Here is a 16,972-nt window from a genome sequence, read left to right on the forward strand (position 1 = left end):
GCAACACCAGAAGCACTCCAAGTGGCCAGATACTGGTCAAAGGACATTTAATCAACTACCAAACTCACAAATTTTGTATTTTGTCTGTTTGTTTGCTTTGTTCTGTTAGAAATGTAATATAATTGACTGATTGCACTGACACGACAAATAATGGTAGTTGGTAGTTCGCATCTATAGAACGTGTGAAACGGGGAGTTGTTACATGATAGACACGCCCCCTCTTTTCCTCTCAGGGAAAGGCAAGGAAGGGGTGTGGCTAAGTTACAGACATGCCCCCATCTAATCCATCAATAGAAGTATTTAATTATCATGTCAGGAGGAGACCAAACAGCTGCATTGAATTTTTTAACAAACAAACAAGCAAAACACAAAGTTAACAAGCTTGGTAATTGATTAAATGTCCTCTCATCAATATATGGCCACTTGGAGTGCCTCTGGCTGGTTTTCCCTGTACTTTTTACTTAGGCGATCCCTCGCTTTCCAAGGATGATTGTCTTCCAATATTCTTGTGGGTCCGTATGTGGCTGTGGAGCCCTATTCTTGCTCTGCATCTTCTTCCGCAGTGAGGGCATTGGTTTCCAGGTGGAAGGCGGTCTCGGCCAGGGTTGGCTTGACGCGCCTTCCTCTTGGCACGTTTCTCTTTTTCATCCTCCTCTCGTGCCTCCTCAAATTCTGCAGCACTGCTGGTCACACCTGACCTCCAGCTGGAGCGGTCAAGGGCCAGGGCTTCCCAGTTCTCAGTGTCTATGCCAGAGTTTTTAAGGTTGGCTTTGAGCCCATCTTTAAATCTCTTTTCCTATCGACCAACATTCCGTTTTCCGTTCTTGAGTTCGGAGTAAAGCAGCTGCTTTGGGAGACGGTGGTCTGGCATCCGGACAACATGGCCGGTCCAGCGGAGTTGGTGGCGGAGGACCATCGCTTCAATGCTGGTGGTCTTTACTTCTTCCAGCACGCTGACTTTTGTCCACTTGTCTTCCCAAGAGATTTGCAGGATTTTCCGGAGGCAGTGCTGATGGAATCGTTCCAGGAGTTGCATGTGACGTCTGTAGACAGTCCACGTCTCACAGGCATAGAGCAGGGTTGGGAGGACAATAGCTTTATAAAAAAGCACCTTGGTATCCCTACGGATGTCCCGGTCCTCAAACACTCTCTGCTTCATTCGGAAAAATGCTGCGCTTGCAGAGCTCAGGCGGTGTTGTATTTCGCTGTCGATGTTGACTTTGGTGAAGAGGTGACTGCCAAGGTAGCGGAAATGATCAACATTTTCTAATGTTACACCATTAAGCTGTATCACTGGCATTGGAGAGGGGTTGGTTGGTGTCAGCTGGAACAGCACCTTGGTTTTGTCAATGTTCAATGACAAGCCGAGTTTCTCGTATGCTTCTGCAAAGGTGTTTAGCGTGGCTTGTAGATCTTCTTCTTTTTTTTATAATAGTTTTTTATTAAGATTTTAAGAATAACATCGAAAGAGGGAGAATATTAAAAAAGATGATAGGAAAGTCGGAAAAAAAGTAAGAAGTACATCCCCCTACCCCCAAGTCCACCAGAAAATAAAAAAAATAAAAGACACACGCAAAAAAAAAAAAACGAAAGGAGAAAAAAAAGAAAAAAATAAGATAAAAATTGACTTCCATCTCTCCATCAGGTGTTGTGTCCTCAATGATTTTTCCATTATATCCACTTCATAATGTTCCTCTTATTTATTTATTTCCTTTTCGTAGTTTTCATATAGAGTCCAATCTGTCCTCTTTATCGGGTTCCCGGTATTCTTTTTCAAGAAAAAAGTTAATTCGTCCATTTCTCTTATTTCTCTTAATTTCCCTAACCACTCTTCAGTGGTAGGGATATCTTCCTGTTTCCAAAACTTCGCCAATAATATTCTCGCCGCTGTTGTAGCATAGGTAAATAGTCTATCTTCGTTCTCATCTAATTGTAATTCCAAATCTGTAAATCCCAATAGATAATATTCTGGTTTCTTCTTAAAGACTCTCTTCAAAAAATTTTGTAACTCTTCATGTACTTTCGTCCAATACTTCTCTATTTCTTTACACGTCCACCACATATGATAAAAAGTACCTGTTTGATGGCAACCCTTCCAACATTTATCAGAAGTATTCTTGTTCATTAAAGATAGTTTCTTAGGAGTGGTGTACTATCAGTGGAACATTTTTATCCAGTTTTCTTTTAAATCTGTTGCATATACATATTTCAATTTTTTGTTCCACATCTGCTCCCACTCCCTAAATTGAATAGGTCTTCTTATATTTTCGGCCCATTTTATCATACATGTTTTCACTTGCTCACACTCCGTTAGCCAGGTTAATAATGTATTATAAATAACTGAAATTACTTTCTTATTCATCTTTAATATTTTGTCCCAAATTGACTCTTCCCAGGCGAAGCCTATCTTATTGTCTTGCTTGATATATTCTTTCATTTGCAGGTAGTGTAACCACGTCAAGTTACCATTTATTTCTTTCATTTGCTGAAAGGATTTAATTTCCATAGTATTCCTCACTAGTATGTCTCTATATGTTGGCCACGCTCTCCAACCTAGTAATCTTCTTTGATGCGCCTCCATCGGTGAGACCCGTAGAGGCGTTTTAGTATAAAAATAATTCTTGTATTTCATCCAAACTCTTAATAATGATGCTCTTACAAAATGGTTTCCCTTTTTTTCCCTTTTTTTCTCGGTCGTACCATGTGTAGGCATGCCAGCCTACACATAGTTCAAACCTTTTCCATTTTCTAGTGTCATTCAGTCTCTTATCCACAAAAGGGCACTAGCCTCATGATATGTTTTCAGATCTGGGAATCCCAGTCCCCCTCGCGTTTTGTTATCAATTAAGTTCAAATATTTAATTCTCGGTCTTTTCCCATTCCGGTGGGTGATGGCAACGGGGAAGCCACATTGAGAGGGAGCTCCGATGCGGACCAGCGTTGAGGTGCCTTAAGGGTGAGCTTAAGCTCCCCCACCATCACCAGATTGAGTGTGAAGGTGTAGAGCAACCCGTGGGAGGCTCGTAGACCCCAAATACTCCCTTCCCTCAAGTAGGGGGGTGAAGAGGGTCCGAGCCAATGGGAGAACAGGCGCCCCGCTGGGATCGGGCAGAGACCCGTTTCAACCGCTGCCAGCCCATGCAACAAATACGAAGAAGGAATTAAGAAACTCAAAAGAGAAATTAAAGAATATCTCAACACCAGGTAAAATATTTGAATAGAAGAGGAGAAGGAAGGAAGAAGATAGATAAGGAGACAAAATCAAGGGGGAACTCCTCCCCCCAGAAATTTAAAGCTATATTTTGAAACCCGGAAAGGGCTATTGTGAATAGATTAATTTGGAATAATACTTATTAAATTATATAGTTACTCGCCGCTTATTGATTTATCTTGGCTTAGATAATTAATTGAACAATATTAATTAAACTAAATTAAAATAAGTATTTGGAAGACAGGGAAACGAATGAGATAATTGAAATAAGTGAGAAGATATTATATGCCGCGAGAGCCCCCCTCCTCCTGCCCCCCCCCTGATTCCCTTATCCTCCCACTCAGCCTAATAGTTAATGAAGAAGGAAAATTCCTGACCTTGGCGCCATATTATTGTGTCTAACTGGCACTCTTCTTTATAAACAAAAGGAAAGGACAAGGCAGGAAGTGACAAAGAGGAAGTGATGAAGAAGAAGGCTGTGGGAGGAAAGGGTGGAGATAAAAAGAAAGGGTGGAAGAGCTTCAAGAAGGGCGGAAGTAGGGAGGAGGAAGTTGGAACCATAGAGAAACCATAGAGAAACCATAGAGAAACCATAGAGAAAACATAGAGAAACCATAGAGAAACATCGCTACAGAGCGGCAGAGCGGCAAATATAGTGTAAATCCTAAATAAATAGATATTTAAGGACAACAGTGGCTGAAGGATAAAGAAGAATATCGGGGATGAGAAGCAGACGTGGAGTCAGGACGAGAAGTAGACGAAATTCAAGGACGAGAAGCAGACGAGACCCAAGGAAGAGAAGCAGACGTAAATAATACAAAGAGGAGAAGAAGCCGAAATTAGAATAAGAAGGAATTGAACAGGAAAGCTGCAAAGACAGGAAAGAAAAGAGAATTAGAGGAAAATATAAATTAATTAATATTAATATAACTAAATTGGATTTAATGAATTTTTAAGGAACTGATTTACTCTATAACAAATTAGTTAGAAAATATTTGATGAATGAATTGATATAAGAAACCATTTAAAGAGAATAAATTAAAATTAAAATTAAAGTGATTGAAGAGGAATAAAACCAAATATTTGGACTAAGTGGATTAAAAGGTTATCCAGCTCAAAGATTTGGTTGGGAAGTTGATGTCAATGAAAGGAAAATCAGATAAAGAAAAACTTCAAGTAAGGAGAGCTTCACTAGATACCAGCTTAAACATGGAGAATATACTTAAGGAAATTAAAAAATTATCGGAAAAACAAGATGCAACAAAGAAGGAGATGGTCGAAAAATAAGTGGAAATAAAGAAAGACATGGTGGAGAAGCAAGAAGCACACTTCAATAAACAAGAAAAGAACTACAAAAACTTGTCGGAAGAGTTTAAAGAAATGAAAAAAGAGATGCAAGAAGAATTTGGCCAAATTAAAAAAGATATAACCCAGTTATACGGAGAAGTGAAAGAATTAAAAATTAGTAAAGAAAAAACAGAGGAAACACAATCTCAGATTTTGAGGAAGATTAAAGGGATTGATAAACAAAAGGAAACATTGGAAATAGAACAAGAAAAATTATTACAGAGACAAATGGATTACCACCTACGGTTTAGAAATATTCAAGAAGAAAAACAGGAGGATATTGCCCAGATTATGCAAATTTTAATTGCGAAATGCTTAGAATGTGAAGATGAATTGGAGCAGGAATTGGACCAAATTTATAGAATATCTTCATTCTACTCAAGGAAAAATAAGACAGCGAGAGACGTGATAGTCCAGTTTACGAGAAAAAAGACCAGGGATGAAGTTTTGTTCAGAAGTAATAAAAATCCAATATATTATAAAGAAACTAAGATTGCGGTTCTGAAGGAATTTCCCCAAGCAACTTTAAATAGAAGAAGAAAGTACTACTTCCTTACGGATGAATTAAAAAAGAGGTCAATCAGATTTAGATGGGAAAGATTGAAGGGATTATGGTAACATATAAAGAAGAGAGATACTGGTTGACAACAGAACAAAAGGCCAAAGTTTTTTTATGATAATCTAATGAAAGAATCGGAAGGGGAGAAACAAGAAGGGAGAAAAGTAGACAAGAAAACTTTGACCCCTGGAAATGGAAATGGAAAAGAAAAAAGAAAGCAAGGTTTGACTCTCCGGAAGATTATGGACTTACGAGTAGTGGACAAGGAAGTACAACAACAACATTTCATGATCTTGGAGAAGGTGCATATGGCCCAGAAGTAGCAGCGCAGAGGTTATCGGTTATGGATTTAGGTGACATTGGATTGGATACAGACACAGTTGAATAAAATGGCGGATCGACAAATTAAGTGTTTATCAAATAATATTAACGGCCTGAACTCACCCCAGAAAAGCAAAAAAGTGTGGAATAAATTACAGAAAGCAAATTGGGACATCATCCTGCTACAAGAAACGCATATTTGCCACAAACATGTGGCACATTTAGAAAATTAAAAATTGGGAAAGACATTTTATTCATCGGATGAAAAAAAGAAGAAGGGTGTGGTAACATATATAAAGGAAAATTTAACACCAGAATTGGCATTCAAGGATTTGGAAGGAAGATGTGTGGGGGTAACAATTCAACTGGGAAATTTAAAAATACTAGTATGTAATATATATGCGCCAAATGGCCCAAAGACTAAATTTATTCAACTTTTACAATCAAAATTGAGAGAAACAGAATTTGATGAACTTTTATTGATAGGAGACTTCAATGGTGTGATGGACAAACAAAAAGATAAGAATAAACTGCAAAAAAGGAGAGGAAACAGTGTTTTATCCCAAAAGTTTTTTGATTTACAAAAAGAATTTGAGCTGGAGGATACGTGGAGAAGAAAGAATGAGAAAAAAAAGGATTATACTTTTTACTCACATAGACATCAAACATGGTCAAGTATTGATATGGCATGGATAAAAAAAAATTAGCTACTAAAATTGTGGAGATGGAAATATTACCTAGAGACGTTTCGGATCACTCCCCATTAGAAATACTAATTAATCATAAAAGTTTTCAAAGGAAATGGAGATTAAACGAAGATTTGATTAAAACGGAAAAAGATAAATTACATTATAATAAAATCGTTCAAGAGTATCTAGGAATTAATGACATTGAGGAGACAAAAATACAAGTGACTTGGGATGCCCTCAAAGCGGTATTGAGAGGATGCTTTATTCAACATGCGTCCAGGAAGAATAAAGACAGAAATAAAAAAAATGAAAGAATTGATGAATAAAATTGCTAATAAAGAAACAGAGCTAAAAAAGAAACCACAGAATAAAGAATTAGCGAGACTTAATCAAGAGAAGTCTTGCTTGGAAATGGAAAGACAGGCAAGAGAGTTGAAGTTTCTAAAACAACAATCTTTTGAAAATGCGAATAGATCAGGGAAATGGCTAGCAAGACAAGTAAGAAAGAAGAAACAAACTACACAAATTACAAAAATAATATCGGGAGATAAAACTGTTACAACTGATAAGGAGATTATGGGAGAATTTATGAAATTCTACAGTAAATTATATACGAAAGATGGAATAAAGAAAGATGATATTACAGCATATATAGGCCAATTGAAATTGCAGAAAATTACAGAGAAAATAAGAGAAAAATTGAATAAAGAAATTATGGAAGAAGAGATTGAAAGAGCAATTAATAAAATGGATGCAGATAAAGCTCCGGGACCAGATGGATTTACAGCAGGATTTTACAAGTCAATGAAAAAAACTGTGGTACCAATGTTAAAGAAAGTCTTAAATGAAGCATTAAATCACCAAAGAATCCCAGAAACCTGGAAGCAAGCTGAGATAGTAATGATACACAAAGAAGGTTCAGCCCCGGAAGATATCAAGAATTATAGACCAATCCCCCTATTAAATGTGGACTATAACATATTTACGAATATACTGGCGGCGAGACTAAAGGAATTCCTGAAAGATTGGATAGGGGAGGACCAAACAGGGTTTCTCCCCGGAAGATATATGAAAGATAATATCCGCACAGTATTGGATTTGATTGAATATTTTGAGGCGAACCACCAGAAAGAAATGGCTATTTTATCAATCGATGCCGAGAAGGCGTTTGATAATCTGAATTGGGACTTTTTAAGATATTGATTCAAGAATTGGATATGGGAGCTAAATTTAGAAATGCAATTGATGCGATCTATGATCTACAAAAGGCAAAAATTCGGATAAACGGCCAATTATTGGAGGAATTTGAGATTACAAAAGGAACGAGACAGGGATGTCCGTTATCCCCGTTAATTTTTATAATGGCGTTGGAACCATTGATGATGAAAATAAGAGAAGATACAAATGTTAAAGGAGTAAAAATCGGGAAATATGAATACAAAATAAGAGCTTTTGCGGACGATTTATTGGGAATAGTGGAAGACCCAATTAATAAATTACAAAATTGGATTGAAAAAATACAAGAATTTGGGAAAGTGGCAGGCCTCAAAATAAATAAAGGGAAAACTAAAATACTAACTAAAAATATAGGGAAAGAAGACCAAGAAGAAATTACAAGGATTACAGGAATGGAAATAGTGAAAAAATTAAGGTACCTGGGGATTTGGTTGACAGCAAAGAATGGCCAACTATTGAAGAATAATTATGACTTGACTTGGAGCAAGATACAGAAGGATTTAAAGAAATGGAGCTTACTGAAATTATCTCTATTAGGAAGCTTGTAGATCTTCTGAATGCGCACAGACGACATTGTCATCAGCATACTGGAGTTCTATAACAGATGTTATTGTAACCTTGGTTTTGGCTTTCAGTCTGCTGAGGTTAAACAGCTTGCCATCTGTCCGATAGATGATTTCCACTCCGGTGGGAAGCTTCCCATCAACAAGGTGAAGTATCATAGCGATGAAGATGGAGAATAGAGTTTGGGCAATAACACATCCCTGTTTGACACCCGATTCCACCTTAAATGGGTCACTTTGGGAGCCACTGTTGTCCAAAACTGTTGCCATCATGTCATCATGGAGGAGCCGCAGGATGTTCACAAATTTGTTTGGGCACCCAATTTTTTGGAGGATGGTCCAGAGAGCGCTGCGATTCACTGTGTCGAATGCCTTTGCAAGGTCGATGAATGCCATGTACAGAGGTTGATTTTGTTCTCTGCATTTTTCTTGGAGCTGTCGTGCGGTGAAGATCATGTTCACGGTTCCTCTGGAGGGGCGGAAGCCGTTCTGGGATTCTGGGAGGATGTCTTCTAAGAGGGGCAGAAGGCGGTTTGCAAGGATTCTTGCGAGGATTTTCCCAGCGGAGGTTAGAAGGGAGATACCTCGATAGTTTCCACTGTCTGTTCTTTCCCCTTTTTTGAAGAGGGTGATGATGGTGGCATCCTTGAAGTCTGCTGGGATTTTCTCAGTCACCCACACTTTTTCTATGAGCTGGTGGAGTTGGTGTGTCAGCTCAGGTCCTCCCTCCTTAAAGATTTCAGCAGGGATCCCATCCGGTCGGCTGGCTTTGTTATTCTTTTGTTGGCTGATGGCATTGCTGACTTCTTCCAGACTAGGCAGTGCTGCAAGCTCATCCCTGGTTTGTTGTTGCGGGATTTGTGAGAGGACCTCTTCGGCCACATTGGAGCTGCGGTTCAGGAGGCTTTGGTAGTGTTCTTTCCAACGTAATGCAATTGAGTTTTGGTCCTTCAGGAGTTTGGTTCCATCTCATGTCAGTAGAAAAAGGAAAAACAAGGAGGCGATAGGACCTCTTCGAGGAGAAGATGGGGCAATGCTGACAGGGGATAGGGAAAAGGCAGAACTACTTAATGCCTTCTTTGCCTCGGTCTTCTCACAAAAAGAGAGTCTTCAACCTCAGCAAGATGGAGTGGATGAGGGATTGGAGGACATCCAACCCCAAATTGGGAAAGAAGTCGTCCAGGAATACCTGGCCGCTCTTAATGAGTTCAAGTCCCCAGGGCCAGATCAACTACACCCCAGAGTATTGAAGGAACTAGCGGAAGTCATTTCGGAACCATTGGCAACCATCTTTGAGAGTTCTTGGAGAACGGGAGAAGTTCCAGCAGATTGGAGGAGGGCCAATGTGGTCCCAATCTTCAAGAAGGGAAAAAAGGATGACCCAAACAACTACCGTCCGGTCAGCCTCACGTCGATACCGGGCAAGATTCTGGAAAAGATTGTTAAGGAAGCGGTCTGCAAATACTTAGAAACAAATGCAGTCATCGCTAATAGTCAACATGGATTTATCAAAAACAAGTCATGCCAGACTAATCTGATCTCTTTCTTCGATAGAGCTACAAGCTGGGTAGATGCGGGGAATGCCGTGGATGTAGCGTACCTGGATTTCAGTAAGGCCTTCGACAAGGTCCCCCATGACCTTCTGGCAAGGAAACTAGTCCAATATGGGCTAGGCAAAACTACGGTGAGGTGGATCTGTAATTGGTTAAGTGGACGAACACAGAGAGTGCTCACTAATGCTTCCTCTTCATCTTGGAAAGAAGTGACGAGCGGAGTGCCGCAGGGTTCCGTCCTGGGCCCGGTCCTGTTCAACATCTTTATTAATGACTTAGATGAAGGGCTAGAAGGCATGATCATCAAGTTTGCAGACGACACCAAATTGGGAGGGATAGCCAATAGTCCAGAGGACAGGAGCAGAATTCAAAACGATCTTGACAGATTAGAGAGATGGGCCAAAACTAACAAAATGAAGTTCAACAGTGACAAATGCAAGATACTCCACTTTGGCAGAAAAAATGAAATGCAAAGATACAGAATAGGGGACGCCTGGCTCGAGAGCAGTACGTGTGAAAAAGATCTTGGAGTCCTCGTGGACAACAAGTTAAACATGAGCCCACAATGTGATGTGGCGGCAAAAAAAGCCAATGGGATTTTGGCCTGCATCAATAGGAGCATAGTGTCTAGATCTAAGGAAGTAATGCTACCCCTCTATTCTGCTTTGGTTAGACCACATCTGGAATATTGTGTCCAATTCTGGGCACCACAATTCAAGAGAGATATAGACAAGCTGGAATGTGTCCAGAGGAGGGCGACTAAAATGATCAAGGGTCTGGAGAACAAGCCCTATGAGGAGCGGCTTAGGGAACTGGGCATGTTTAGCCTGAAGAAGAGAAGGCTGAGAGGAGATATGATAGCCATGTATAAATATGTGAGAGGAAGCCACAGGGAGGAGGGAGCAAGCTTGTTTTCTGCTTCCTTGGAGACTAGGACGCGGAACAATGGCTTCAAACTACAAGAGAGGAGATTCCATCTGAACATTAGGAAGAACTTCCTGACTGTGAGAGCCGTTCAGCAGTGGAACTCTCTGCCCCGGAGTGTGGTGGAGGCTCCTTCTTTGGAAGCTTTTAAGCAGAGGCTGGATGGCCATTTGTCAGGGGTGATTTGAATGCAATATTCCTGCTTCTTGGCAGGGGGTTGGACTGGATGGCCCATGAGGTCTCTTCCAACTCTTTGATTCTATGATTCTATGATGAGCGTAGAGGCTGTATGCCATGGTTTCTTGGTCCATAGATGACCTTTGTGGCTTTGAAGAATCCCTGAGCATCACGGGTATCTGCCAGGTGTTGGATTTCTTCAGCCTTCTTTGTCCACCAGATGTTCTTGAGTTCTCTTGTCCTTCTTTGGACTTCAGCTTTTGCACTGGCATAGATCTTTTTCTTAGCAGCACAGTTGATGTCTCTCTGCCATGTTTGGAACGCTTTCCTTTTCTTGTCAATTAGCTGTTGGATCTCGATGTCATTTTCGTCAAACCAATATTGATGTTTCTTGGTTTGATATCCAATAGTTTCTTCGCAGGCTGTGATGATGGAGGTCTTCAGTTTGTTCCAATGTTCCTCAACATTTTCTGGGTGTTCTGTGGGTAGATGGTTCTTGAGTGCTGTTTGGAGATGGGCTCGTCTGGAGGGCTCCTGAAGGGCTTGGGTGTTCATTTTGCGCCTTGTCTTTCTTCCTTGGAGCCTGCGCTTGGGGGGAATCTTGAGAGCCATCGTTGATTGGATTAGCCTGTGGTCAGTCCAGCAGTCGTCAGCACTTGTCATGGCTCTTGTGAGGAGCACCTCACTGCGGTCTCTGGCACGTGTGATTACATAGTCTAAGAGGTGCCAATGCTTTGAGTGGGGGTGCTTCTATGATGTCTTGAACTTGTTTTTCTGGCGGAAGAGCGTGTTGGTGATGACAAGGTTGTGTTCCGCACATTTGGTGAGAAGCAGGATTCCGTTTGAGTTGCTGTTTCCAACCCCGTCTTTTCCAATGGTCCCTGGCCACAGGTCAAAGTCTCGCCCGACTCTTGCATTGAAGTCCCCCAGGAGGATGATTTTGTCCTCCTTAGGTATCCCCGATAGGACGGCGTTCAGCTGACAGTAGAATTTCTCCTTGATGTCTTCATCAGCATCTAGTGTTGGTGCATAGGCACTTATGATGGTTGCCTGTTGGTTTTTGGCAAGATCAATTTGGAGGGTTGAGAGTCGTTCTTTGATGCCAGTGGGTGCTTCGGTCAGATGTTTCACCAGATCATTCCTGATAGCAAAGCCAACTCCGTGCAGTCTTTGGTCTTCTTCAGGCAGTCCCTTCCAGAAGAAGGTGTAGCCTCCTTTTTCTTCCTTTAGCTGTCCCTCTCCTGCTCTCCGGGTCTCTTGAAGGGCTGCTATGTCGATGTTAAAGCGTCCCACCTCCCTTGCAATGATGGCAGTTCTGCGTTCAGGACGTTCGCTGTCACTATTGTCCATCAGTGTCCGTACATTCCATGTACCGAAGTTCATATTTCTTTTTTGGCCACAGGGTGGTGACCCCACTGGACGCAGCAGTCCAGTCAGGGATGAGAGAGGCAGACTATGTTTAGGGCACCTTTTCTAGCCCCCTCCCCATGTGGGGTGAGCAGAGTGGGTCCTCAATAGGGCTGCTCAGTCGCGGATACAGCTGCCGAACTACTCAACTGCCTCGGTCCTTGAGGTAGAACGACTGAGTCCGTACCCACCGCCCATGTGCCAGTCTGTGACTAGGGGCTTCCAGATTTCACAGCCCTGCCCCCGTCGCCACTCGCTGATCGCCATGGGACTTTGGTTGCTTGGTTTTTATTTTCTTTGGAAGACGCCTGTGCGTGAGTTTTTTTTAATGTGTGGAGGTCAGTGCACAACTGATCAACACACAGTCTTCACAGAGTGAGGTTCCACTGGTGATGTAGTTTAACATCATTGTGTTTCCCTGTAATAGGCAGTAAGAGCACCTAGTGTAAGGCTGTAGGTTTTTGTAGCAAATAATCACTCACAAGTCAGTTTGGAAATGAATATAATTTGCTTGTTTCTCCACAGCAAAGGAAGACACTACTGCCTTTTCCCCACCACCACTTCCTTTTATACCCTCTCCCAAGTTCCAACACAAAGTCTCCAGCGCCCTCTGCTGGCTTCACAATGTCAAAATGTCAGAGAAAGAAAACTGCAGCAGCCAGGATATTCCAGCCAGGATGTCACGCAGGAAATTACAATTACTTCAATTAACACTTCGAAAATGAAAAATGTATCCGACACAAAACCAAGTTTGGAAAAAAATTAATATTATTTAACATATGTCTGACTTAAATATTTCCACATAACAAAAGTGTCATTTTCAAGTCATCAGCTATATTACTTATATACATATGTCCATAATTAACAAAACAATTATGAGATGTCCTATCAAAAGCAGTGATTTTTCCCCTTCAGGAAATAGAAATTACTAGTTTTATAATACACAAAATATAAATTATATGTACATATAGCTTTTTTCGGGAAATGGGGGAAAATAAAAAGCAATTATTTTCAGAAAGTTGTAACATGTCTACATTACAATAAAATGAATCAATACTGATTTTGAAGCATTCATCTAAAGTTGAAAACTTTTGGAACGCTTCCTGTAACCCAGATTATTATTTACAAAATATACTCGTCAGCCACACAGAGGCTTAAATATTTGTATATATACATACACACATATATATAACATATAAATATTTCTTAAATCAAAGTAAAATCAAGCAAGATTCTTCTGTCTTTGGAATGTCTAAAACAGAACATATGCTTTATTCCAGTGCAGGTTTCCTTTCTGATATGAATATAACTTCTGAGGAGAAAGGACTTTTCAGAATAATCCTAAAAAGCCTAGGTAGTTTTTTTAAAAAAAGATTAAAATCTCTTGGGTTGAATGACAATCAAATATGAGATTTTATTAATTTGGAGCTTTCTGCAAGAGAGACCAACCTATGGGAGCTGATACAATTTGTGGTGCAGCTTGGTCTATTTGTGGTCAATCCAACACAAAGTTTTGGAAGTCCTAACAACTTTTCTATATGGCTTATGGTTCTTATAGATATCTGGTTGAAGTGTGTTAACTATATGACCTATACAGATATATGTATCTGCTGTTCAGAAAAAGGAACATCTGTTGCTGTTAGCTTTTTTTTGTTTGAATAATTATTGCTGAATTTGAAGCTGAACATGAAGTGAGCCATTATAACTAGTAACAGTCACTCAACATAATGAATATTTTTCCATCTGTTTGACATGTCAGCAACACCAATGCCAAAAACCAGTCTAAATCCAATGTGATGTTTGCAATAGCAGCTGTATTCTGGGAATAAAGGGCCTCCCCAATGAACAAATCTCTTCCAGAGCAGATTTATAGGGCATTGGGTGTAGGCCAAAAGAGTATGGGAGGACTTTCTTTCTCTGATTCCACTTATGGAAGAAGATTATATGAATGTAGTAAACATTTTGGATGCTGGCTATTGTGTGCCTTACAACCTTAATTCTGCACTTCATCTAGTAAATGTTGAGATATTTCAAAAGGCTAAGATATCCCTCATGATTGGCAGAACTTCCACGTGGCCTACCATCTAATCACACTTCACTGATATGAATAGCTGGGTGTATTTGGGTTGGTTTTTTTTTAAGTGCATACACTTATGCTGGATTCAAAACATGAACAACTTCAATGTACCTGAGATTATTGATCATAGACAATATAGTAAAGGTTATCTGGTGTTTCTACAATACTGTACAAGCTTACAAAATATTTGTTCTTTCGGTGTTTCTGTAATATTTAAAAAGCTATATTGTCTTATTATTTTAAATGTTATGTTTTAATTGTAAAAATGCACAGATGTCTATTTGTAGAAAAAAATCTAGTCCTGAAAGCATTTCAAGCTTTCACATTAGTAATCATCAAAAAATATTGGTTATGCTCTGCCATTCATTTGAAGATTCTTGGACAACTTCTTCCAACTTCAGTGTACGATTAATGTCTTCATTGTCCTGTCCCTCGTGGCTGATGGATTCTTGTACCGTGCCTAGCATAATAAGAAAGAGAAATAATGCTAAGAGGTAGAGCACAGGATCTGTTGCAAGTACAGAAATGCCATCATCTCACAACATTTGTGTATTTGACATCGACAGATTTCATTATTCACAGGATCCGCCTCCAAAGATGACTATTCTTTCTGGGTTGGGGAGGTGCTTGCCAAGGGCAATCGTTGCTGCTCCATCTTCCCCAAGCCCAAAACAAAGATGTATAGCAAAGGAGTTGTGTATGAGAAAGAGATAGATTTAGAATTTTGGAATCAGCAAGGGAAATGCCTTTTGACACCAGCCATTGGCTTCTGCTATTGGAAGTAGTGTCTTAATGTAAGGCTGTAGGTTTTTGTAGCAAATAATCACTCACAAGTCAGTTTGGAAATGAATATAATTTGCTTGTTTCTCCACAGCAAAGGAAGACACTACTGCCTTTTCCCCACCACCACTTCCTTTTATACCCTCTCCCAAGTTCCAACACAAAGTCTCCAGCGCCCTCTGCTGGCTTCACAATGTCAAAATGTCAGAGAAAGAAAACTGCAGCAGCCAGGATGATCCAGCCAGGATGTCACGCAGGAAATTTATGATGTCTCCACGACGTCAGAAATTGACTCCTGACACCTAGAGCTTCAGAGAGCTTCTGTTCAACCATCTCAAAGCTCCCTGCTTGAGCAGTAATGACATGATCATCAGCATAGATGAAGCTCTCTGTGCTCCTTTATGTAAATGTTGGATATGGGTGGAGCAAGCACACTCCCCTGAGGCAGGCCGTTCTTCAGTTTTCTCCATCTGCTTCTCTGTCCCTGGAATTCAACAAAAAAGCTCCTATTTTGTAGCAGGTTTCCCATGAGGCGGGTGAGGAGGTAGTCCTTTGTGGTATTATACATTTTTCTCAGGAGGAGGCAGTGGTTTACAGTGTCATAAGCTGCCGACAGGTCTATGAAGACAGCTCCTGTGATCTGCTACCTTTCAAAACCATCTTCTATGTTGGGGTACATGAGAGAAGCCTCCTCGCAGGATTGCAAGACATCCGGGCGTCCCCTGGGCAATGTCTTCGTAGACAGCTGATTCTCTCGCTCTAGAAGCGACCAGAAGAGACTTGCAACATGCAAGCAAGCAAGCAAAACAACCAACGGACCTTTTCAGAACCAACCATGACAATAATCTCAATCAACATTGAAGGCATGTCAGCTGCCAAAGAACAACTGCTCTATAACTGTGCCAAGATAATAAATGTGATGTGCTGTGTATCCAAGAAACACACAGGGATGAACAACAGAAATGACCAAAAGTTCCAGGAATGGTCTTAGTAGCAGAAAGACCACATGTGCAGTATGGAAGTGCTGTCCTTGTCAAACCAGGCCTCCAAGTCAGCAGTGCCCACAACACTGAAGAAAATAATATAGAGTTTATAACAGTAGAGCTTAATAACATCACAATCATCTCTGTGTACAAGCCTCTAAATGAAGAGTTTTGTTTCTCCTCCCCCGAGAACTTTGATTCTCGGGAGAGGCCTTTTTGCGAACCACCATGAGAATTTCAGGGGGAGCTGAAGCCTCCCCAGCCCCCCCCCCCCCCCCCCGGCTACATGCCTGGACCTTAGGGAAGGCTGAGCGAAGGAAGATAGATGCTTTTGAACTGTGGTGTTGGAGGAAAGTTCTGAGAGTGCTTTGGACTGCGAGAAGATCCAATCAGTCCATCCTCCAGGAAATAAAGCTCGACTGCTCATTGGAGGGAAGGATACTAGAGACAAAGTTGAAGTACTTTGGCCACATCATGAGGAGACAGCAAAGCCTAGAGAAGACAATTATGCTGGGGAAAGTGGAAGGTCAAAGGAAGAGGGGCCGACCAAGGGCAAGATGGATGAATGGCATCCTTGAAGTGACTAGATCGACCTTGAAGGAGCTGGGGGTGGTGACGGATGACAGGGAGCTCTGGCATGGGCTGGTCCATGAGGTCACGAAGAGTCGGAGACAACTGAAAGAATGAACAACAACAGTCCGTTGGCCCCGCCCTTTCCCACCAGGCCCCAGGCTGTCTCGAGCCACTTCTTCTGCGCCTGCGCGGCCAACGTGGCAAGCAAGGCGAGCCTGACGCAACTGATGGGAAAGCTTGTTCAGCCCTTGCTCAACCCACCCCCCTTCAATCCCGGTGGCCAATAGGAAACGGCAGCCGGAGTGACGGAAGGGTGGAGGAGCCAATGAGGGGAGGTGCTGCTGGGTGCTGAGAGGTGTCATTTGGTAGGAAGGCACCAAAGAAGAGAGATGGTTCCTTTGCCGTCAGCTCCTCCGAGGCTGTTGCTCCTGCCCAGTCCAGCCATGGTTATGGGGAGGCCGACAACCGAGGCCTTGCCTTTGCCGGTGTCGCCTTCACAACAGCCGAGGAAGAGGCAGCGCCTCGCACACCTCAGCCCCGAGGAGAAGGCGCTGCACAGGTCCCGCAGAGTA

This window comes from Anolis sagrei, chromosome Y (assembly GCF_037176765.1).
Source record: "Anolis sagrei isolate rAnoSag1 chromosome Y, rAnoSag1.mat, whole genome shotgun sequence".
In the NCBI taxonomy this organism is placed as follows: Eukaryota; Metazoa; Chordata; class Lepidosauria; order Squamata; family Dactyloidae; genus Anolis; species Anolis sagrei.